Below are 23,503 nucleotides of genomic sequence, written 5' to 3'. Positions count from 1 at the left end.
GAGTGCCTCGGCTTGCCTCCTGCAAAGGCTGCCCGAGCAGGCCTCGCCCCTTGCAGCACTGCGGGCAAGCCCCAGCCAGAGATCCCAGCATGGCTGAGGTGAGCAGGGACCTCACCTCTGGAGGTCACCATGTGCAAAGCCCTGCTCGAGGAGGGCCAGTGCTTGATCACTCTCCCAGTAAAGAAGTGTTTGCTGATCTCCAGGAGGAACCTCCCTCGTTCCAGATTGTGCCCGTTGGCTCTTCTTCTGCCATGGGGCACCGCTGCAAAGAGCCTGACTCCCTCTTCTAGCCTGTTCTGTTGCCTAGCCTTCTTTTGCACGAGGGCACATTGTTGCCTGATGGTCTTTTTGCTTTCCAATGGTTCCCTCAGAGACATTTCTTCAAAGTTGCTGTCCAGCCCGTCAGCCCCCAGCATTTATTGGTGCACGGGGTTGTTCCTCCCCAGGTGCAAGGAAAGAGAAAGGATAAGAGTCAATGGATAACAGTTGCAGCAAGGAAGAAGGCTGGATAAAGCAATTTCTTTGGTCCACAGTGTCGTGGCTTAAACTCAGCCAGCAACTAAGCACCACACCGCCGCTCGCTCACCCTCCCCCCGCCCCGGGTGGAATGGGACGAGCAAAAGTAAGAAAACTTGTGGGTTGAGACAAGAACAGTTTAATAATTGAAATAAAATAAAATAAAATGATGACGATGATGATGATAGTAATAAATTGTAGTGAAAAGGAAAACACAGAGAGGAACAAAACTCAGGGAAAACAAATGATGTGACCGCTCACCACCCACCCACCAACGCCCAGCCAGTCCCCCAGCAGCGATCGCTGCTCCCCGGCCAACTCCCCCCAGTTTCCATACTGAGCATGACGCCATATGGTATGGAATAGCCCTTGGGGCAGTTTGCATCGGCTGTCTTTGCTGTGCCCCCTCCCACTTTCTTGTGCACCTGGCAGAGCATGGGAAGCCGAAAAGTCCTTGGCTAGTGGTAACCACTACTTCGCACCAACTAAACCATCAGTGTGTTACCAGCATTATTCTCATCCTAAATCCAAAACACAGCACTATGGCAGCTAGTTGGAAGCAAATTAACTCCGTCCCAGCCAGAACCAGGACAGTATACAAGGTAGTGAGAACACGTTGCTCAGAAAGGCTAAATAATTGTCCTCCTTGAAGACAGTCAAAAGAAAAAAACAAGGTCTTGAACGACCAGCTCTGAAAAGAAAGATCGACATGTGCTTAGCATGAGGTTGTACTGAAGGATTTCTGGAGGTCCTTTACGACACAGACTGTTCAAAGACACTGCAGTCACAGAATCATAGAATCATAGAATGATAGAATCATAGAATCGTTTAGGTTGGAAAAGACCTTTAAGATCATCCAGTCCAACCATTAACCTACCATTACCGAGACGACCACTAAACCAATTAAGGGGAGAGTAGCAATTTCATGTGTCCTGGCTTGCTGGCTGGATTATTTATAATGCAAATAAATACTAGGAATCATTAAGATTGGAAAGGACCTCTAAGACCATGAGTCCAATCATCAACCCAACACCACCATGCCCACTAAACCATGTCGCAGAGTGTCACATCTGCCCATTTTTTGAACACTTCCAGGGATGGGGACTCCACCACCTCTTTGGGCAGCCTGTTCCAATGCTTGACTAGGCTTTCCGTGAAGAAATTTTCCTAATATCCAATCTAAACCTCCCCTGGTGCAGCTTGAGCCCATTTCCTCTTGTCTTATCACTAGCTACCTCGGAGAAAAGACCAACACCCACCTGGCTACAACGTCCCTTCAGGTAGCTGTAGAGAGCGATGCATTTGTAGAGAGCGATAAGCTCTCCCCTCAGCCTCCTCTTCTCCAGGCTGAATAACACCAGTTCCCTCAGCCGCTCCTCATCCGACCCCTGCTCCAGACCCTTCACCAGCTTCGCTGCCATTCTCTGGACATGCTCCAGCACCTCAATGTCTTTCTTGTATTGAGGGGCCCAAAACTGGACACAGTATTCCAGGTGCGGCCTCACCTGTGCCGAGTACAGGGGGACAATCACCTCCCGGCTCCTGCTGGCCACACCATTCCTGATACAAGCCAGGATGCTGTTGGCCTTCTTGGCCACCTGGGCACACTGCTGGCTCCTGTTCAGCCGGCCGTCAACCAGCACCCCCAGCTCCTTTTTGGCCAGGCAGCTTCCCAGACACTCTTCCCCAAGCCTGCAGCGTTGCATGGGGTTAGTTGTGGTGACCCAAGTGCAGGACCCGGCACTTGGCCTTGTTAAACCTCATACAGCTGGCCTCGGCCCATCGGTCCAGCCTGTCCAGGTCCCTCTGCAGGGCCTTCCTACCCTCCAGCAGATCGACACTCCCACCCAGTTTGGTGTCATCTGCAAACTTACTGAGGGCACACTCAATCCCCTCATCCAGATCCTTGATAAAGACATTGAATAAGACTGGCCCCAAAACAGGGCCCTGGGGAACACCGCTCGTGACCGGCTGTCAACTGGACTTAATGCCATTCACCGCAACTCTCTGGGCTTGGCCACCCAGCCAGTTTTTGACCCAGCGAAGAGTATTCCTGTCCAAGCCACGAGCTGCCAGCTTCCTAAGGAGAATGCTATGGGAGACGGTTTCAAAGGCTTTGCTGAAGTCCAGGTAGATGACATCCACAGCCTTTCCTCCATCCACCAGTCAGGTCACCAGGTCATAGAAGGAGATCAGGTTGGTCAAGCAGGACCTGCCTTTCATGAACCCATGCTGGCTGGGCCCAATCCCCTCGTTGACCTGCACATGCCTGTTGAGCGCACTCAAGATGAACCGCTCCTTAATCTTTCCCGGCACCGAGGTCAGGCTGACAGGCCTGTAGTTCCCTAGATCCTCCTTCCAGCCCTTCTTGTAGGTGGGCAACATGTTGGCAAGCCTCCAGGCGTCAGAGACCTCCCCTGTTAACCAGGACTGCTGACAGACGATGGAAAGTGGCTTGGCAAGCTCTTCCGCCAGCTCCCTCAGTACTCTCGGGTGGATCCCATCCGCCCCCATAGACTTGTGAGCATCCAGGTGGCATAGCAGGTCATTAACCGCTTCCTCCTGGACTATGAAGGCTCCATTCTGCTCCCCGTCCCTGTCTTCTAGCTCAGGGGGCTGAGTACCCAGGGGATGACTGGTCTGGCTATTAAAGACAGAGGCAAAGAAGGCACTAAGTCCCTCAGCCTTTCTGTCATCCTTAGGGACCAGGTTCCCCCTGATATCCAGCAAAGGACGGAGATTCTCCTTGCCTCTCTTTTTATTGTTGATGTACTTATAAAAACAATTTTTATTACCTTTTACAACAGTGGGCAGACCGAGCTCTAGCTGGGCTTCTGCTTTTCTAATTTCCTCCCTCTATGAACAAATACATGTGAATAACAGCCAACACCCCTCCTCATGCACCCCCTGATACCATGAGCCGCCTTTGGCACAAGGGCACGTTGCTGGCACAGCTGGGTGTCCGCCAGCACCCCTGCGCCTTTTCTGCACACCCACGCCTTTTCTGCAGAGCCATGAAGAAGGGTCAGCTGCAGAAAGACTGCACGGGGACCTTGCAGGCTGCATGCATGGGGCACTGCCTCCAGGGCCGGGGCAGTCCTTGCAGGATGCAGGGCAAGAGCCTTTGGAAGTGCCCAGATGTTACGAGGGGGTGCTGCTCAGAGGCTTGTGGAAATGTGTGAGGCTTAGCACGGGCCGTGTCGGGAAAGGCCCAAAGGCCACAGAATGGGATGGCTCCAGCTGCAGGCGGGAGGAAGCAGAGGCCTCCATCAGAGCTGCCAAAGGCTCTCCGGGGGCTCGGTGGAGTGTGCTCGCCATTATGGAGACGATCCCTTTTGTGCTTAGGCGGCTGACATCCCCCATGGTAAAACAGCCGCGGTGAGCAGGGCTCCCGTTCAACTGAAGCCAAGCTGTAAGGAGGTGCTTGGGAAAGTATGTCCCGCTTCTAAATAAATGACTCCTCATCGCTCTTGGTACCTCTATTCTCATTTCAGAAACAGTTTTATTAACCCACTTAAAAAATAAAATGGATGCTGGAAAGGGTCCTGGGGGTGACTTCTCGTCCCAACGGCCTGCTCAAGATGGCTGATGCCGAGCAGGTTGCTCAGGAGCATGGCGAGAAGTCTCCTGAGCCTCCACAAATGCTTCCCAGGGCTGTGCAGCTGGCTGTTCCCAAAGGCCCTGCAGGGGCCCACTTCTGCTGGTGAAGGGGCGCGGAGTGGCCTGCCCCAGAGCTGGGAAGGCTCCCAATGTTTATTCGTCTCTCCTTTCGGGGAGCCAAAGAGGCAGAGGCTGCAGCAGCACCACCGGGTTGAGGCGGAGGTCGGGTCCAGCGGTGGGGTTGGCCGGGCGCTCCCCTGCAGCTTGCTGGGCGGCGGCGTTGGAGGGTCCCGCAGCTGCGTCCCCCGTCGCCGCTCGGTCCCTCCCCTCAGGCCCCCTTCTCCCTCTTGCAAAGCTGCCGGTGGTGGGCCGTTGGCGCAGGTCGTAGCGCCACTGAGGGGATCTGCTCCGCACCCCGCTCCTGGACGCGTTCCTCTGCCGGCGGGCAGATGGGCCCACGGCATACTCCCGGTAGCCGTCCTCTGCTCTCGCTGAGCGCAGGACGCGATCAAAAGGCTGCCTGCACAGCGGGCACGTAGCGTTCCTGCTGGCCCACCGCCGGATGCAGCCAAAGCAGAAGCGGTGCGAGCAGACGGGCACCCGGGCTGCGCTGCGCAGGGCGCCCAGGCAGATGGGGCATGGGCTGTCTGCCGCCGCCTCCCACTGTCCTGCCCGCTGCATCTGGCTGGGGGCGGCCCCCGCTGCAGAGCCGCTCTCTTCCGCAGGCTCTTTGGCGCCCGATGCCCTGCCCTGCCGAGAAAGACGTGCCGAGTGCCCGAGCTTCACTCGCAGTGGGGACGCGGGAGCAAAGCCAGCAGCAGAAAGGGGCAGCAGAGGGGAGGCAAGGGCCTCCCGAAGGGCCTCCTTGAGGGCTGGCCAGCAGCGTCGGCAGCAGCTTCAGCACAGCGGGCCGGCCAGCCAGCCTCAAGGGCTGCCCTCCAGAGCAGCCTCGTCTCCCCCAGGCACGCTGCCCCCAGCCCAGGACCCCCCAGAAGCCTGCGCTCTCTCCCAGGCAGCCAGCACCAGCTGAGCTAGCACAGGGTACCCGCAGGAGGTGCTCAGGGAAGGCGCAGGAACCCTCTGGGAGGCCTCGGCGCTGCCAAGGGCCCGCGCACCCTCCTCGTGCCCGCAGAGCCGGGACAGCCGCCGCGCGTGACCGCAGCAGCCCCGCCAGGCAAGACTCTCCTCCACGGCCCCCCTCCAGGCGCGAGAGCGGAGCCCTGCCGGGGCTGGCACGCCGCGCGTGTGAACTCGCAGGGCCCCTGGGCTCACTGCGCTGGCACAGAGCCTGGGTGGCTGCTGAAGAGCAGTGAGGTCACGGCAGTCACAGCCACTACTCGGTGACATCACAGGGGTCTCCGGGGCTGCCTCCCGAGTGCCCCGCAGCCAGGGAGGCAGACGCCCCAAAGTGGGAAAAGCCTGCTTTGGCGGGGGTTTGCCCTCGTCTCCTGGTCTCGTGGCGGTGGTTTCGCCTCCGGCTGGACAGGTGCTGGGAGGAGAGGCTGGTGGCCCCCAGCACAACGGCCCGGCAATGGCCAGCACAGCAAAACGCGAGTGGCGCAACCCCGGTGACCTCCCTGGTGCTAAAGGAGTGCCTCGGCTTGCCTCCTGCAAAGGCTGCCCGAGCAGGCCTCGCCCCTTGCAGCACTGCGGGCAAGCCCCAGCCAGAGATCCCAGCATGGCTGAGGTGAGCAGGGACCTCACCTCTGGAGGTCACCATGTGCAAAGCCCTGCTCGAGGAGGGCCAGTGCTTGATCACTCTCCCAGTAAAGAAGTGTTTGCTGATCTCCAGGAGGAACCTCCCTCGTTCCAGATTGTGCCCGTTGGCTCTTCTTCTGCCATGGGGCACCGCTGCAAAGAGCCTGACTCCCTCTTCTAGCCTGTTCTGTTGCCTAGCCTTCTTTTGCACGAGGGCACATTGTTGCCTGATGGTCTTTTTGCTTTCCAATGGTTCCCTCAGAGACATTTCTTCAAAGTTGCTGTCCAGCCCGTCAGCCCCCAGCATTTATTGGTGCACGGGGTTGTTCCTCCCCAGGTGCAAGGAAAGAGAAAGGATAAGAGTCAATGGATAACAGTTGCAGCAAGGAAGAAGGTTGGATAAAGCAATTTCTTTGGTCCACAGTGTCGTGGCTTAAACTCAGCCAGCAACTAAGCACCACACCGCCGCTCGCTCACCCTCCCCCCGCCCCGGGTGGAATGGGACGAGCAAAAGTAAGAAAACTTGTGGGTTGAGACAAGAACAGTTTAATAATTGAAATAAAATAAAATAAAATGATGACGATGATGATGATAGTAATAAATTGTAGTGAAAAGGAAAACACAGAGAGGAACAAAACTCAGGGAAAACAAATGATGTGACCGCTCACCACCCACCCACCAACGCCCAGCCAGTCCCCCAGCAGCGATCGCTGCTCCCCGGCCAACTCCCCCCAGTTTCCATACTGAGCATGACGCCATATGGTATGGAATAGCCCTTGGGGCAGTTTGCATCGGCTGTCTTTGCTGTGCCCCCTCCCACTTTCTTGTGCACCTGGCAGAGCATGGGAAGCCGAAAAGTCCTTGGCTAGTGGTAACCACTACTTCGCACCAACTAAACCATCAGTGTGTTACCAGCATTATTCTCATCCTAAATCCAAAACACAGCACTATGGCAGCTAGTCGGAAGCAAATTAACTCCGTCCCAGCCAGAACCAGGACAGTATACAAGGTAGTGAGAACACGTTGCTCAGAAAGGCTAAATAATTGTCCTCCTTGAAGACAGTCAAAAGAAAAAAACAAGGTCTTGAACGACCAGCTCTGAAAAGAAAGATCGACATGTGCTTAGCATGAGGTTGTGCTGAGGGATTTCTGGAGGTCCTTTGCGACACAGACTGTTCAAAGACACTGCAGTCACAGAATCTTAGAATCATAGAATCGTTTAGGTTGGAAAAGACCTTTAAGATCATCCAGTCCAACCATTAACCTAACATTACCGAGACGACCACTAAACCAATTAAGGGGAGAGTAGCAATTTCATGTGTCCTGGCTTGCTGGCTGGATTATTTATAATGCAAATAAATACTAGGAATCATTAAGATTGGAAAGGACCTCTAAGACCATGAGTCCAATCATCAACCCAACACCACCATGCCCACTAAACCATGTCGCAGAGTGTCACATCTGCCCATTTTTTGAACACTTCCAGGGATGGGGACTCCACCACCTCTTTGGGCAGCCTGTTCCAATGCTTGACTAGGCTTTCCGTGAAGAAATTTTCCTAATATCCAATCTAAACCTCCCCTGGTGCAGCTTGAGCCCATTTCCTCTTGTCTTATCACTAGCTACCTCGGAGAAAAGACCAACACCCACCTGGCTACAACGTCCCTTCAGGTAGCTGTAGAGAGCGATGCATTTGTAGAGAGCGATAAGCTCTCCCCTCAGCCTCCTCTTCTCCAGGCTGAATAACACCAGTTCCCTCAGCCGCTCCTCATCCGACCCCTGCTCCAGACCCTTCACCAGCTTCGCTGCCATTCTCTGGACATGCTCCAGCACCTCAATGTCTTTCTTGTATTGAGGGGCCCAAAACTGGACACAGTATTCCAGGTGCGGCCTCACCTGTGCCGAGTACAGGGGGACAATCACCTCCCGGCTCCTGCTGGCCACACCATTCCTGATACAAGCCAGGATGCTGTTGGCCTTCTTGGCCACCTGGGCACACTGCTGGCTCCTGTTCAGCCGGCCGTCAACCAGCACCCCCAGCTCCTTTTTGGCCAGGCAGCTTCCCAGACACTCTTCCCCAAGCCTGCAGCGTTGCATGGGGTTAGTTGTGGTGACCCAAGTGCAGGACCCGGCACTTGGCCTTGTTAAACCTCATACAGCTGGCCTCGGCCCATCGGTCCAGCCTGTCCAGGTCCCTCTGCAGGGCCTTCCTACCCTCCAGCAGATCGACACTCCCACCCAGTTTGGTGTCATCTGCAAACTTACTGAGGGCACACTCAATCCCCTCATCCAGATCCTTGATAAAGACATTGAATAAGACTGGCCCCAAAACAGGGCCCTGGGGAACACCGCTCGTGACCGGCTGTCAACTGGACTTAATGCCATTCACCGCAACTCTCTGGGCTTGGCCACCCAGCCAGTTTTTGACCCAGCGAAGAGTATTCCTGTCCAAGCCACGAGCTGCCAGCTTCCTAAGGAGAATGCTATGGGAGACGGTTTCAAAGGCTTTGCTGAAGTCCAGGTAGATGACATCCACAGCCTTTCCTCCATCCACCAGTCAGGTCACCAGGTCATAGAAGGAGATCAGGTTGGTCAAGCAGGACCTGCCTTTCATGAACCCATGCTGGCTGGGCCCAATCCCCTCGTTGACCTGCACATGCCTGTTGAGCGCACTCAAGATGAACCGCTCCTTAATCTTTCCTGGCACCGAGGTCAGGCTGACAGGCCTGTAGTTCCCTAGATCCTCCTTCCAGCCCTTCTTGTAGGTGGGCAACATGTTGGCAAGCCTCCAGGCGTCAGAGACCTCCCCTGTTAACCAGGACTGCTGACAGACGATGGAAAGTGGCTTGGCAAGCTCTTCCGCCAGCTCCCTCAGTACTCTCGGGTGGATCCCATCCGCCCCCATAGACTTGTGAGCATCCAGGTGGCATAGCAGGTCATTAACCGCTTCCTCCTGGACTATGAAGGCTCCATTCTGCTCCCCGTCCCTGTCTTCTAGCTCAGGGGGCTGAGTACCCAGGGGATGACTGGTCTGGCTATTAAAGACAGAGGCAAAGAAGGCACTAAGTCCCTCAGCCTTTCTGTCATCCTTAGGGACCAGGTTCCCCCTGATATCCAGCAAAGGACGGAGATTCTCCTTGCCTCTCTTTTTATTGTTGATGTACTTATAAAAACAATTTTTATTACCTTTTACAACAGTGGGCAGACCGAGCTCTAGCTGGGCTTCTGCTTTTCTAATTTCCTCCCTCTATGAACAAATACATGTGAATAACAGCCAACACCCCTCCTCATGCACCCCCTGATACCATGAGCCGCCTTTGGCACAAGGGCACGTTGCTGGCACAGCTGGGTGTCCGCCAGCACCCCTGCGCCTTTTCTGCACACCCACGCCTTTTCTGCAGAGCCATGAAGAAGGGTCAGCTGCAGAAAGACTGCACGGGGACCTTGCAGGCTGCATGCATGGGGCACTGCCTCCAGGGCCGGGGCAGTCCTTGCAGGATGCAGGGCAAGAGCCTTTGGAAGTGCCCAGATGTTACGAGGGGGTGCTGCTCAGAGGCTTGTGGAAATGTGTGAGGCTTAGCACGGGCCGTGTCGGGAAAGGCCCAAAGGCCACAGAATGGGATGGCTCCAGCTGCAGGCGGGAGGAAGCAGAGGCCTCCATCAGAGCTGCCAAAGGCTCTCCGGGGGCTCGGTGGAGTGTGCTCGCCATTATGGAGACGATCCCTTTTGTGCTTAGGCGGCTGACATCCCCCATGGTAAAACAGCCGCGGTGAGCAGGGCTCCCGTTCAACTGAAGCCAAGCTGTAAGGAGGTGCTTGGGAAAGTATGTCCCGCTTCTAAATAAATGACTCCTCATCGCTCTTGGTACCTCTATTCTCATTTCAGAAACAGTTTTATTAACCCACTTAAAAAATAAAATGGATGCTGGAAAGGGTCCTGGGGGTGACTTCTCGTCCCAACGGCCTGCTCAAGATGGCTGATGCCGAGCAGGTTGCTCAGGAGCATGGCGAGAAGTCTCCTGAGCCTCCACAAATGCTTCCCAGGGCTGTGCAGCTGGCTGTTCCCAAAGGCCCTGCAGGGGCCCACTTCTGCTGGTGAAGGGGCGCGGAGCGGCCTGCCCCAGAGCTGGGAAGGCTCCCAATGTTTATTCGTCTCTCCTTTCGGGGAGCCAAAGAGGCAGAGGCTGCAGCAGCACCACCGGGTTGAGGCGGAGGTCGGGTCCAGCGGTGGGGTTGGCCGGGCGCTCCCCTGCAGCTTGCTGGGCGGCGGCGTTGGAGGGTCCCGCAGCTGCGTCCCCCGTCGCCGCTCGGTCCCTCCCCTCAGGCCCCCTTCTCCCTCTTGCAAAGCTGCCGGTGGTGGGCCGTTGGCGCAGGTCGTAGCGCCGCTGAGGGGATCTGCTCCGCACCCCGCTCCTGGACGCGTTCCTCTGCCGGCGGGCAGATGGGCCCACGGCATACTCCCGGTAGCCGTCCTCTGCTCTCGCTGAGCGCAGGACGCGATCAAAAGGCTGCCTGCACAGCGGGCACGTAGCGTTCCTGCTGGCCCACCGCCGGATGCAGCCAAAGCAGAAGCGGTGCGAGCAGACGGGCACCCGGGCTGCGCTGCGCAGGGCGCCCAGGCAGATGGGGCATGGGCTGTCTGCCGCCGCCTCCCACTGTCCTGCCCGCTGCATCTGGCTGGGGGCGGCCCCCGCTGCAGAGCCGCTCTCTTCCGCAGGCTCTTTGGCGCCCGATGCCCTGCCCTGCCGAGAAAGACGTGCCGAGTGCCCGAGCTTCACTCGCAGTGGGGACGCGGGAGCAAAGCCAGCAGCAGAAAGGGGCAGCAGAGGGGAGGCAAGGGCCTCCCGAAGGGCCTCCTTGAGGGCTGGCCAGCAGCGTCGGCAGCAGCTTCAGCACAGCGGGCCGGCCAGCCAGCCTCAAGGGCTGCCCTCCAGAGCAGCCTCGTCTCCCCCAGGCACGCTGCCCCCAGCCCAGGACCCCCCAGAAGCCTGCGCTCTCTCCCAGGCAGCCAGCACCAGCTGAGCTAGCACAGGGTACCCGCAGGAGGTGCTCAGGGAAGGCGCAGGAACCCTCTGGGAGGCCTCGGCGCTGCCAAGGGCCCGCGCACCCTCCTCGTGCCCGCAGAGCCGGGACAGCCGCCGCGCGTGACCGCAGCAGCCCCGCCAGGCAAGACTCTCCTCCACGGCCCCCCTCCAGGCGCGAGAGCGGAGCCCTGCCGGGGCTGGCACGCCGCGCGTGTGAACTCGCAGGGCCCCTGGGCTCACTGCGCTGGCACAGAGCCTGGGTGGCTGCTGAAGAGCAGTGAGGTCACGGCAGTCACAGCCACTACTCGGTGACATCACAGGGGTCTCCGGGGCTGCCTCCCGAGTGCCCCGCAGCCAGGGAGGCAGACGCCCCAAAGTGGGAAAAGCCTGCTTTGGCGGGGGTTTGCCCTCGTCTCCTGGTCTCGTGGCGGTGGTTTCGCCTCCGGCTGGACAGGTGCTGGGAGGAGAGGCTGGTGGCCCCCAGCACAACGGCCCGGCAATGGCCAGCACAGCAAAACGCGAGTGGCGCAACCCCGGTGACCTCCCTGGTGCTAAAGGAGTGCCTCGGCTTGCCTCCTGCAAAGGCTGCCCGAGCAGGCCTCGCCCCTTGCAGCACTGCGGGCAAGCCCCAGCCAGAGATCCCAGCATGGCTGAGGTGAGCAGGGACCTCACCTCTGGAGGTCACCATGTGCAAAGCCCTGCTCGAGGAGGGCCAGTGCTTGATCACTCTCCCAGTAAAGAAGTGTTTGCTGATCTCCAGGAGGAACCTCCCTCGTTCCAGATTGTGCCCGTTGGCTCTTCTTCTGCCATGGGGCACCGCTGCAAAGAGCCTGACTCCCTCTTCTAGCCTGTTCTGTTGCCTAGCCTTCTTTTGCACGAGGGCACATTGTTGCCTGATGGTCTTTTTGCTTTCCAATGGTTCCCTCAGAGACATTTCTTCAAAGTTGCTGTCCAGCCCGTCAGCCCCCAGCATTTATTGGTGCACGGGGTTGTTCCTCCCCAGGTGCAAGGAAAGAGAAAGGATAAGAGTCAATGGATAACAGTTGCAGCAAGGAAGAAGGTTGGATAAAGCAATTTCTTTGGTCCACAGTGTCGTGGCTTAAACTCAGCCAGCAACTAAGCACCACACCGCCGCTCGCTCACCCTCCCCCCGCCCCGGGTGGAATGGGACGAGCAAAAGTAAGAAAACTTGTGGGTTGAGACAAGAACAGTTTAATAATTGAAATAAAATAAAATAAAATGATGACGATGATGATGATAGTAATAAATTGTAGTGAAAAGGAAAACACAGAGAGGAACAAAACTCAGGGAAAACAAATGATGTGACCGCTCACCACCCACCCACCAACGCCCAGCCAGTCCCCCAGCAGCGATCGCTGCTCCCCGGCCAACTCCCCCCAGTTTCCATACTGAGCATGACGCCATATGGTATGGAATAGCCCTTGGGGCAGTTTGCATCGGCTGTCTTTGCTGTGCCCCCTCCCACTTTCTTGTGCACCTGGCAGAGCATGGGAAGCCGAAAAGTCCTTGGCTAGTGGTAACCACTACTTCGCACCAACTAAACCATCAGTGTGTTACCAGCATTATTCTCATCCTAAATCCAAAACACAGCACTATGGCAGCTAGTTGGAAGCAAATTAACTCCGTCCCAGCCAGAACCAGGACAGTATACAAGGTAGTGAGAACACGTTGCTCAGAAAGGCTAAATAATTGTCCTCCTTGAAGACAGTCAAAAGAAAAAAACAAGGTCTTGAACGACCAGCTCTGAAAAGAAAGATCGACATGTGCTTAGCATGAGGTTGTACTGAAGGATTTCTGGAGGTCCTTTACGACACAGACTGTTCAAAGACACTGCAGTCACAGAATCATAGAATCATAGAATGATAGAATCATAGAATCGTTTAGGTTGGAAAAGACCTTTAAGATCATCCAGTCCAACCATTAACCTACCATTACCGAGACGACCACTAAACCAATTAAGGGGAGAGTAGCAATTTCATGTGTCCTGGCTTGCTGGCTGGATTATTTATAATGCAAATAAATACTAGGAATCATTAAGATTGGAAAGGACCTCTAAGACCATGAGTCCAATCATCAACCCAACACCACCATGCCCACTAAACCATGTCGCAGAGTGTCACATCTGCCCATTTTTTGAACACTTCCAGGGATGGGGACTCCACCACCTCTTTGGGCAGCCTGTTCCAATGCTTGACTAGGCTTTCCGTGAAGAAATTTTCCTAATATCCAATCTAAACCTCCCCTGGTGCAGCTTGAGCCCATTTCCTCTTGTCTTATCACTAGCTACCTCGGAGAAAAGACCAACACCCACCTGGCTACAACGTCCCTTCACGTAGCTGTAGAGAGCGATGCATTTGTAGAGAGCGATAAGCTCTCCCCTCAGCCTCCTCTTCTCCAGGCTGAATAACACCAGTTCCCTCAGCCGCTCCTCATCCGACCCCTGCTCCAGACCCTTCACCAGCTTCGCTGCCATTCTCTGGACATGCTCCAGCACCTCAATGTCTTTCTTGTATTGAGGGGCCCAAAACTGGACACAGTATTCCAGGTGCGGCCTCACCTGTGCCGAGTACAGGGGGACAATCACCTCCCGGCTCCTGCTGGCCACACCATTCCTGATACAAGCCAGGATGCTGTTGGCCTTCTTGGCCACCTGGGCACACTGCTGGCTCCTGTTCAGCCGGCCGTCAACCAGCACCCCCAGCTCCTTTTTGGCCAGGCAGCTTCCCAGACACTCTTCCCCAAGCCTGCAGCGTTGCATGGGGTTAGTTGTGGTGACCCAAGTGCAGGACCCGGCACTTGGCCTTGTTAAACCTCATACAGTTGGCCTCGGCCCATCGGTCCAGCCTGTCCAGGTCCCTCTGCAGGGCCTTCCTACCCTCCAGCAGATCGACACTCCCACCCAGTTTGGTGTCATCTGCAAACTTACTGAGGGCACACTCAATCCCCTCATCCAGATCCTTGATAAAGACATTGAATAAGACTGGCCCCAAAACAGGGCCCTGGGGAACACCGCTCGTGACCGGCTGTCAACTGGACTTAATGCCATTCACCGCAACTCTCTGGGCTTGGCCACCCAGCCAGTTTTTGACCCAGCGAAGAGTATTCCTGTCCAAGCCACGAGCTGCCAGCTTCCTAAGGAGAATGCTATGGGAGACGGTTTCAAAGGCTTTGCTGAAGTCCAGGTAGATGACATCCACAGCCTTTCCTCCATCCACCAGTCAGGTCACCAGGTCATAGAAGGAGATCAGGTTGGTCAAGCAGGACCTGCCTTTCATGAACCCATGCTGGCTGGGCCCAATCCCCTCGTTGACCTGCACATGCCTGTTGAGCGCACTCAAGATGAACCGCTCCTTAATCTTTCCTGGCACCGAGGTCAGGCTGACAGGCCTGTAGTTCCCTAGATCCTCCTTCCAGCCCTTCTTGTAGGTGGGCAACATGTTGGCAAGCCTCCAGGCGTCAGAGACCTCCCCTGTTAACCAGGACTGCTGACAGACGATGGAAAGTGGCTTGGCAAGCTCTTCCGCCAGCTCCCTCAGTACTCTCGGGTGGATCCCATCCGCCCCCATAGACTTGTGAGCATCCAGGTGGCATAGCAGGTCATTAACCGCTTCCTCCTGGACTATGAAGGCTCCATTCTGCTCCCCGTCCCTGTCTTCTAGCTCAGGGGGCTGAGTACCCAGGGGATGACTGGTCTGGCTATTAAAGACAGAGGCAAAGAAGGCACTAAGTCCCTCAGCCTTTCTGTCATCCTTAGGGACCAGGTTCCCCCTGATATCCAGCAAAGGACAGAGATTCTCCTTGCCTCTCTTTTTATTGTTGATGTACTTATAAAAACAATTTTTATTACCTTTTACAACAGTGGGCAGACCGAGCTCTAGCTGGGCTTCTGCTTTTCTAATTTCCTCCCTCTATGAACAAATACATGTGAATAACAGCCAACACCCCTCCTCATGCACCCCCTGATACCATGAGCCGCCTTTGGCACAAGGGCACGTTGCTGGCACAGCTGGGTGTCCGCCAGCACCCCTGCGCCTTTTCTGCACACCCACGCCTTTTCTGCAGAGCCATGAAGAAGGGTCAGCTGCAGAAAGACTGCACGGGGACCTTGCAGGCTGCATGCATGGGGCACTGCCTCCAGGGCCGGGGCAGTCCTTGCAGGATGCAGGGCAAGAGCCTTTGGAAGTGCCCAGATGTTACGAGGGGGTGCTGCTCAGAGGCTTGTGGAAATGTGTGAGGCTTAGCACGGGCCGTGTCGGGAAAGGCCCAAAGGCCACAGAATGGGATGGCTCCAGCTGCAGGCGGGAGGAAGCAGAGGCCTCCATCAGAGCTGCCAAAGGCTCTCCGGGGGCTCGGTGGAGTGTGCTCGCCATTATGGAGACGATCCCTTTTGTGCTTAGGCGGCTGACATCCCCCATGGTAAAACAGCCGCGGTGAGCAGGGCTCCCGTTCAACTGAAGCCAAGCTGTAAGGAGGTGCTTGGGAAAGTATGTCCCGCTTCTAAATAAATGACTCCTCATCGCTCTTGGTACCTCTATTCTCATTTCAGAAACAGTTTTATTAACCCACTTAAAAAATAAAATGGATGCTGGAAAGGGTCCTGGGGGTGACTTCTCGTCCCAACGGCCTGCTCAAGATGGCTGATGCCGAGCAGGTTGCTCAGGAGCATGGCGAGAAGTCTCCTGAGCCTCCACAAATGCTTCCCAGGGCTGTGCAGCTGGCTGTTCCCAAAGGCCCTGCAGGGGCCCACTTCTGCTGGTGAAGGGGCGCGGAGCGGCCTGCCCCAGAGCTGGGAAGGCTCCCAATGTTTATTCGTCTCTCCTTTCGGGGAGCCAAAGAGGCAGAGGCTGCAGCAGCACCACCGGGTTGAGGCGGAGGTCGGGTCCAGCGGTGGGGTTGGCCGGGCGCTCCCCTGCAGCTTGCTGGGCGGCGGCGTTGGAGGGTCCCGCAGCTGCGTCCCCCGTCGCCGCTCGGTCCCTCCCCTCAGGCCCCCTTCTCCCTCTTGCAAAGCTGCCGGTGGTGGGCCGTTGGCGCAGGTCGTAGCGCCGCTGAGGGGATCTGCTCCGCACCCCGCTCCTGGACGCGTTCCTCTGCCGGCGGGCAGATGGGCCCACGGCATACTCCCGGTAGCCGTCCTCTGCTCTCGCTGAGCGCAGGACGCGATCAAAAGGCTGCCTGCACAGCGGGCACGTAGCGTTCCTGCTGGCCCACCGCCGGATGCAGCCAAAGCAGAAGCGGTGCGAGCAGACGGGCACCCGGGCTGCGCTGCGCAGGGCGCCCAGGCAGATGGGGCATGGGCTGTCTGCCGCCGCCTCCCACTGTCCTGCCCGCTGCATCTGGCTGGGGGCGGCCCCCGCTGCAGAGCCGCTCTCTTCCGCAGGCTCTTTGGCGCCCGATGCCCTGCCCTGCCGAGAAAGACGTGCCGAGTGCCCGAGCTTCACTCGCAGTGGGGACGCGGGAGCAAAGCCAGCAGCAGAAAGGGGCAGCAGAGGGGAGGCAAGGGCCTCCCGAAGGGCCTCCTTGAGGGCTGGCCAGCAGCGTCGGCAGCAGCTTCAGCACAGCGCGCCGGCCAGCCAGCCTCAAGGGCTGCCCTCCAGAGCAGCCTCGTCTCCCCCAGGCACGCTGCCCCCAGCCCAGGACCCCCCAGAAGCCTGCGCTCTCTCCCAGGCAGCCAGCACCAGCTGAGCTAGCACAGGGTACCCGCAGGAGGTGCTCAGGGAAGGCGCAGGAACCCTCTGGGAGGCCTCGGCGCTGCCAAGGGCCCGCGCACCCTCCTCGTGCCCGCAGAGCCGGGACAGCCGCCGCGCGTGACCGCAGCAGCCCCGCCAGGCAAGACTCTCCTCCACGGCCCCCCTCCAGGCGCGAGAGCGGAGCCCTGCCGGGGCTGGCACGCCGCGCGTGTGAACTCGCAGGGCCCCTGGGCTCACTGCGCTGGCACAGAGCCTGGGTGGCTGCTGAAGAGCAGTGAGGTCACGGCAGTCACAGCCACTACTCGGTGACATCACAGGGGTCTCCGGGGCTGCCTCCCGAGTGCCCCGCAGCCAGGGAGGCAGACGCCCCAAAGTGGGAAAAGCCTGCTTTGGCGGGGGTTTGCCCTCGTCTCCTGGTCTCGTGGCGGTGGTTTCGCCTCCGGCTGGACAGGTGCTGGGAGGAGAGGCTGGTGGCCCCCAGCACAACGGCCCGGCAATGGCCAGCACAGCAAAACGCGAGTGGCGCAACCCCGGTGACCTCCCTGGTGCTAAAGGAGTGCCTCGGCTTGCCTCCTGCAAAGGCTGCCCGAGCAGGCCTCGCCCCTTGCAGCACTGCGGGCAAGCCCCAGCCAGAGATCCCAGCATGGCTGAGGTGAGCAGGGACCTCACCTCTGGAGGTCACCATGTGCAAAGCCCTGCTCGAGGAGGGCCAGTGCTTGATCACTCTCCCAGTAAAGAAGTGTTTGCTGATCTCCAGGAGGAACCTCCCTCGTTCCAGATTGTGCCCGTTGGCTCTTCTTCTGCCATGGGGCACCGCTGCAAAGAGCCTGACTCCCTCTTCTAGCCTGTTCTGTTGCCTAGCCTTCTTTTGCACGAGGGCACATTGTTGCCTGATGGTCTTTTTGCTTTCCAATGGTTCCCTCAGAGACATTTCTTCAAAGTTGCTGTCCAGCCCGTCAGCCCCCAGCATTTATTGGTGCACGGGGTTGTTCCTCCCCAGGTGCAAGGAAAGAGAAAGGATAAGAGTCAATGGATAACAGTTGCAGCAAGGAAGAAGGTTGGATAAAGCAATTTCTTTGGTCCACAGTGTCGTGGCTTAAACTCAGCCAGCAACTAAGCACCACACCGCCGCTCGCTCACCCTCCCCCCGCCCCGGGTGGAATGGGACGAGCAAAAGTAAGAAAACTTGTGGGTTGAGACAAGAACAGTTTAATAATTGAAATAAAATAAAATAAAATGATGACGATGATGATGATAGTAATAAATTGTAGTGAAAAGGAAAACACAGAGAGGAACAAAACTCAGGGAAAACAAATGATGTGACCGCTCACCACCCACCCACCAACGCCCAGCCAGTCCCCCAGCAGCGATCGCTGCTCCCCGGCCAACTCCCCCCAGTTTCCATACTGAGCATGACGCCATATGGTATGGAATAGCCCTTGGGGCAGTTTGCATCGGCTGTCTTTGCTGTGCCCCCTCCCACTTTCTTGTGCACCTGGCAGAGCATGGGAAGCCGAAAAGTCCTTGGCTAGTGGTAACCACTACTTCGCACCAACTAAACCATCAGTGTGTTACCAGCATTATTCTCATCCTAAATCCAAAACACAGCACTATGGCAGCTAGTTGGAAGCAAATTAACTCCGTCCCAGCCAGAACCAGGACAGTATACAAGGTAGTGAGAACACGTTGCTCAGAAAGGCTAAATAATTGTCCTCCTTGAAGACAGTCAAAAGAAAAAAACAAGGTCTTGAACGACCAGCTCTGAAAAGAAAGATCGACATGTGCTTAGCATGAGGTTGTACTGAAGGATTTCTGGAGGTCCTTTACGACACAGACTGTTCAAAGACACTGCAGTCACAGAATCATAGAATCATAGAATGATAGAATCATAGAATCGTTTAGGTTGGAAAAGACCTTTAAGATCATCCAGTCCAACCATTAACCTACCATTACCGAGACGACCACTAAACCAATTAAGGGGAGAGTAGCAATTTCATGTGTCCTGGCTTGCTGGCTGGATTATTTATAATGCAAATAAATACTAGGAATCATTAAGATTGGAAAGGACCTCTAAGACCATGAGTCCAATCATCAACCCAACACCACCATGCCCACTAAACCATGTCGCAGAGTGTCACATCTGCCCATTTTTTGAACACTTCCAGGGATGGGGACTCCACCACCTCTTTGGGCAGCCTGTTCCAATGCTTGACTAGGCTTTCCGTGAAGAAATTTTCCTAATATCCAATCTAAACCTCCCCTGGTGCAGCTTGAGCCCATTTCCTCTTGTCTTATCACTAGCTACCTCGGAGAAAAGACCAACACCCACCTGGCTACAACGTCCCTTCAGGTAGCTGTAGAGAGCGATGCATTTGTAGAGAGCGATAAGCTCTCCCCTCAGCCTCCTCTTCTCCAGGCTGAATAACACCAGTTCCCTCAGCCGCTCCTCATCCGACCCCTGCTCCAGACCCTTCACCAGCTTCGCTGCCATTCTCTGGACATGCTCCAGCACCTCAATGTCTTTCTTGTATTGAGGGGCCCAAAACTGGACACAGTATTCCAGGTGCGGCCTCACCTGTGCCGAGTACAGGGGGACAATCACCTCCCGGCTCCTGCTGGCCACACCATTCCTGATACAAGCCAGGATGCTGTTGGCCTTCTTGGCCACCTGGGCACACTGCTGGCTCCTGTTCAGCCGGCCGTCAACCAGCACCCCCAGCTCCTTTTTGGCCAGGCAGCTTCCCAGACACTCTTCCCCAAGCCTGCAGCGTTGCATGGGGTTAGTTGTGGTGACCCAAGTGCAGGACCCGGCACTTGGCCTTGTTAAACCTCATACAGTTGGCCTCGGCCCATCGGTCCAGCCTGTCCAGGTCCCTCTGCAGGGCCTTCCTACCCTCCAGCAGATCGACACTCCCACCCAGTTTGGTGTCATCTGCAAACTTACTGAGGGCACACTCAATCCCCTCATCCAGATCCTTGATAAAGACATTGAATAAGACTGGCCCCAAAACAGGGCCCTGGGGAACACCGCTCGTGACCGGCTGTCAACTGGACTTAATGCCATTCACCGCAACTCTCTGGGCTTGGCCACCCAGCCAGTTTTTGACCCAGCGAAGAGTATTCCTGTCCAAGCCACGAGCTGCCAGCTTCCTAAGGAGAATGCTATGGGAGACGGTTTCAAAGGCTTTGCTGAAGTCCAGGTAGATGACATCCACAGCCTTTCCTCCATCCACCAGTCAGGTCACCAGGTCATAGAAGGAGATCAGGTTGGTCAAGCAGGACCTGCCTTTCATGAACCCATGCTGGCTGGGCCCAATCCCCTCGTTGACCTGCACATGCCTGTTGAGCGCACTCAAGATGAACCGCTCCTTAATCTTTCCCGGCACCGAGGTCAGGCTGACAGGCCTGTAGTTCCCTAGATCCTCCTTCCAGCCCTTCTTGTAGGTGGGCAACATGTTGGCAAGCCTCCAGGCGTCAGAGACCTCCCCTGTTAACCAGGACTGCTGACAGACGATGGAAAGTGGCTTGGCAAGCTCTTCCGCCAGCTCCCTCAGTACTCTCGGGTGGATCCCATCCGCCCCCATAGACTTGTGAGCATCCAGGTGGCATAGCAGGTCATTAACCGCTTCCTCCTGGACTATGAAGGCTCCATTCTGCTCCCCGTCCCTGTCTTCTAGCTCAGGGGGCTGAGTACCCAGGGGATGACTGGTCTGGCTATTAAAGACAGAGGCAAAGAAGGCACTAAGTCCCTCAGCCTTTCTGTCATCCTTAGGGACCAGGTTCCCCCTGATATCCAGCAAAGGACGGAGATTCTCCTTGCCTCTCTTTTTATTGTTGATGTACTTATAAAAACAATTTTTATTACCTTTTACAACAGTGGGCAGACCGAGCTCTAGCTGGGCTTCTGCTTTTCTAATTTCCTCCCTCTATGAACAAATACATGTGAATAACAGCCAACACCCCTCCTCATGCACCCCCTGATACCATGAGCCGCCTTTGGCACAAGGGCACGTTGCTGGCACAGCTGGGTGTCCGCCAGCACCCCTGCGCCTTTTCTGCACACCCACGCCTTTTCTGCAGAGCCATGAAGAAGGGTCAGCTGCAGAAAGACTGCACGGGGACCTTGCAGGCTGCATGCATGGGGCACTGCCTCCAGGGCCGGGGCAGTCCTTGCAGGATGCAGGGCAAGAGCCTTTGGAAGTGCCCAGATGTTACGAGGGGGTGCTGCTCAGAGGCTTGTGGAAATGTGTGAGGCTTAGCACGGGCCGTGTCGGGAAAGGCCCAAAGGCCACAGAATGGGATGGCTCCAGCTGCAGGCGGGAGGAAGCAGAGGCCTCCATCAGAGCTGCCAAAGGCTCTCCGGGGGCTCGGTGGAGTGTGCTCGCCATTATGGAGACGATCCCTTTTGTGCTTAGGCGGCTGACATCCCCCATGGTAAAACAGCCGCGGTGAGCAGGGCTCCCGTTCAACTGAAGCCAAGCTGTAAGGAGGTGCTTGGGAAAGTATGTCCCGCTTCTAAATAAATGACTCCTCATCGCTCTTGGTACCTCTATTCTCATTTCAGAAACAGTTTTATTAACCCACTTAAAAAATAAAATGGATGCTGGAAAGGGTCCTGGGGGTGACTTCTCGTCCCAACGGCCTGCTCAAGATGGCTGATGCCGAGCAGGTTGCTCAGGAGCATGGCGAGAAGTCTCCTGAGCCTCCACAAATGCTTCCCAGGGCTGTGCAGCTGGCTGTTCCCAAAGGCCCTGCAGGGGCCCACTTCTGCTGGTGAAGGGGCGCGGAGCGGCCTGCCCCAGAGCTGGGAAGGCTCCCAATGTTTATTCGTCTCTCCTTTCGGGGAGCCAAAGAGGCAGAGGCTGCAGCAGCACCACCGGGTTGAGGCGGAGGTCGGGTCCAGCGGTGGGGTTGGCCGGGCGCTCCCCTGCAGCTTGCTGGGCGGCGGCGTTGGAGGGTCCCGCAGCTGCGTCCCCCGTCGCCGCTCGGTCCCTCCCCTCAGGCCCCCTTCTCCCTCTTGCAAAGCTGCCGGTGGTGGGCCGTTGGCGCAGGTCGTAGCGCCGCTGAGGGGATCTGCTCCGCACCCCGCTCCTGGACGCGTTCCTCTGCCGGCGGGCAGATGGGCCCACGGCATACTCCCGGTAGCCGTCCTCTGCTCTCGCTGAGCGCAGGACGCGATCAAAAGGCTGCCTGCACAGCGGGCACGTAGCGTTCCTGCTGGCCCACCGCCGGATGCAGCCAAAGCAGAAGCGGTGCGAGCAGACGGGCACCCGGGCTGCGCTGCGCAGGGCGCCCAGGCAGATGGGGCATGGGCTGTCTGCCGCCGCCTCCCACTGTCCTGCCCGCTGCATCTGGCTGGGGGCGGCCCCCGCTGCAGAGCCGCTCTCTTCCGCAGGCTCTTTGGCGCCCGATGCCCTGCCCTGCCGAGAAAGACGTGCCGAGTGCCCGAGCTTCACTCGCAGTGGGGACGCGGGAGCAAAGCCAGCAGCAGAAAGGGGCAGCAGAGGGGAGGCAAGGGCCTCCCGAAGGGCCTCCTTGAGGGCTGGCCAGCAGCGTCGGCAGCAGCTTCAGCACAGCGGGCCGGCCAGCCAGCCTCAAGGGCTGCCCTCCAGAGCAGCCTCGTCTCCCCCAGGCACGCTGCCCCCAGCCCAGGACCCCCCAGAAGCCTGCGCTCTCTCCCAGGCAGCCAGCACCAGCTGAGCTAGCACAGGGTACCCGCAGGAGGTGCTCAGGGAAGGCGCAGGAACCCTCTGGGAGGCCTCGGCGCTGCCAAGGGCCCGCGCACCCTCCTCGTGCCCGCAGAGCCGGGACAGCCGCCGCGCGTGACCGCAGCAGCCCCGCCAGGCAAGACTCTCCTCCACGGCCCCCCTCCAGGCGCGAGAGCGGAGCCCTGCCGGGGCTGGCACGCCGCGCGTGTGAACTCGCAGGGCCCCTGGGCTCACTGCGCTGGCACAGAGCCTGGGTGGCTGCTGAAGAGCAGTGAGGTCACGGCAGTCACAGCCACTACTCGGTGACATCACAGGGGTCTCCGGGGCTGCCTCCCGAGTGCCCCGCAGCCAGGGAGGCAGACGCCCCAAAGTGGGAAAAGCCTGCTTTGGCGGGGGTTTGCCCTCGTCTCCTGGTCTCGTGGCGGTGGTTTCGCCTCCGGCTGGACAGGTGCTGGGAGGAGAGGCTGGTGGCCCCCAGCACAACGGCCCGGCAATGGCCAGCACAGCAAAACGCGAGTGGCGCAACCCCGGTGACCTCCCTGGTGCTAAAGGAGTGCCTCGGCTTGCCTCCTGCAAAGGCTGCCCGAGCAGGCCTCGCCCCTTGCAGCACTGCGGGCAAGCCCCAGCCAGAGATCCCAGCATGGCTGAGGTGAGCAGGGACCTCACCTCTGGAGGCCACCATGTGCAAAGCCCTGCTCGAGGAGGGCCAGTGCTTGATCACTCTCCCAGTAAAGAAGTGTTTGCTGATCTCCAGGAGGAACCTCCCTCGTTCCAGATTGTGCCCGTTGGCTCTTCTTCTGCCATGGGGCACCGCTGCAAAGAGCCTGACTCCCTCTTCTAGCCTGTTCTGTTGCCTAGCCTTCTTTTGCACGAGGGCACATTGTTGCCTGATGGTCTTTTTGCTTTCCAATGGTTCCCTCAGAGACATTTCTTCAAAGTTGCTGTCCAGCCCGTCAGCCCCCAGCATTTATTGGTGCACGGGGTTGTTCCTCCCCAGGTGCAAGGAAAGAGAAAGGATAAGAGTCAATGGATAACAGTTGCAGCAAGGAAGAAGGTTGGATAAAGCAATTTCTTTGGTCCACAGTGTCGTGGCTTAAACTCAGCCAGCAACTAAGCACCACACCGCCGCTCGCTCACCCTCCCCCCGCCCCGGGTGGAATGGGACGAGCAAAAGTAAGAAAACTTGTGGGTTGAGACAAGAACAGTTTAATAATTGAAATAAAATAAAATAAAATGATGACGATGATGAT

Source organism: Pelecanus crispus, chromosome Z (assembly GCF_030463565.1).
Source record: "Pelecanus crispus isolate bPelCri1 chromosome Z, bPelCri1.pri, whole genome shotgun sequence".
NCBI lineage: Eukaryota > Metazoa > Chordata > Aves > Pelecaniformes > Pelecanidae > Pelecanus > Pelecanus crispus.
The sequence above is the reverse complement of the archived record's forward strand: the minus strand, read 5'-3'. Positions refer to the sequence as shown.